Below are 1482 nucleotides of genomic sequence, written 5' to 3'. Positions count from 1 at the left end.
AATACTTAATGATACTTTTAAGAAGCTTGGATGCTTTGAAAGATTCATTCTCCATTCATTGTAATTGCATGAAAAGCAGTTCCCAAAATATCTCTTTTAGTCATATGGATTAGACACAACCTGAGGGTGAATAAATACTGCCAGAATTTTCGTTTTTGTTTGAACTGTCCCTTTAATTTTTAAAAGACCACGCTGAGACTCTCAGCTCTGACCAGGGGTAGGTTAATCATTATTCCCATTTTTTTCAATGGAACTTGTTTATTTATTCTGAAACAGCCTTGTTGGGTTTTTCCAAGGTCTGTGTGGATGAATAGAGGCTCTCGATGGGAGAGCATGAGTGGGTCAACCCCCTCTGGGTGTTGAGAGGCTCCTCAAACAGAGACCAACAAAAGCTTAATCAAGCATCATTCTCCAGCCCAAATACCACAGCACTCTTTACAACACATGCGTCTGCACGAACACTCAGGGTTATTTTGAAAAGAAAAAAAAACTGTACTATAGCTTTTATTTGCCTTTCATTTGTGGTCAATTTCAGTTTAGTTTTGGTGGTGCATAAAAAGCTTTTAGTTTCATTTCGATGCAGCATACTCTTAGTTTTCAACCACAAACTGTTCCATCTGCCCATGATGACGCATACTTTATCAGAAGCTGCTCTTTCTTCTCAAAATAGTACCGTCAAAGTTGAAGTTTCATTTGTTGAACTCAAATAAACACATGCTGTAGTATATTCTGAGCAAATTGCACTGTAGCATGACTCCTGGGGCATTTATGATTCAGCAGCATTGATTGATTCGCTTAGATCTCATGTCAGCCTCCAATGACCCCCAACAACTACTCACTGTTTCTCCAAAGATTGCAAAGTTCAGAGCATAATATCTTTGAAATATATTCAAGTTTTGTTAGAGGCCTTTTCGGTCAACTATACGAGACGTGTGTTTTTTTTTCTTTTCTTTTTTTCTGTGATTTAGTTGTTTTTAATAAAGACAGTGGCGCCATTTTTCACGGTTAGGACTTTGCTGTGCACCAGTTTATTATTGTGTCCAGTATTATTTTATATACTGTAATAGTATTTTATTAATATTTTAAGTTAATTCATATTTTAAGTTAAAAAATATATATTTTTATAATAATTTGGTTTTGTGCTTTTGTCATTTTTATTATAGTTTTTAGGTTTCTTACAAATTTATATTTTTTATTTATTTCATTTTTAATTTTAATTATAATTTTTGGTTACACTTTACTTGAAGGGGTGTGCATAAGACTGACATGACACCTTCATAATCATGACATGACACGTCATGAATATGAAGATCTTTTTTATGCATGTTTATGACAACTGTCATTAAGTGTCATTCACTCAGTTATGTCATTTTTAATGCAAAGATGACATTGTTTGAGATGCCTTTGATATGGTCTATGGATAGGGGTAAGGGTAGGGGTAGGGTTAGGTTAGGGTTAGGTCAAATAATGTCATATTTGCAT

The 1482-nt window shown here is 34.3% G+C and overlaps 1 protein-coding gene across 12 annotated transcripts in view; it reads left to right on the top strand.

Moving 5' to 3' along the window:
* LOC107560004 (leucine-rich repeat and immunoglobulin-like domain-containing nogo receptor-interacting protein 1) overlaps positions 1-1482 on the top strand; it is a 107776-nt gene that overhangs the window by 1836 nt on the left and 104458 nt on the right. The gene's annotated exons all lie outside the window — the stretch shown is intronic.

Source organism: Sinocyclocheilus grahami, unplaced genomic scaffold (genome assembly GCF_001515645.1).
Source record: "Sinocyclocheilus grahami isolate Dianchi unplaced genomic scaffold, SAMN03320097.WGS_v1.1 scaffold707.1, whole genome shotgun sequence".
Classification (NCBI taxonomy): Eukaryota; Metazoa; Chordata; class Actinopteri; order Cypriniformes; family Cyprinidae; genus Sinocyclocheilus; species Sinocyclocheilus grahami.
This window is presented reverse-complemented; position numbering and strand designations above follow the sequence as displayed.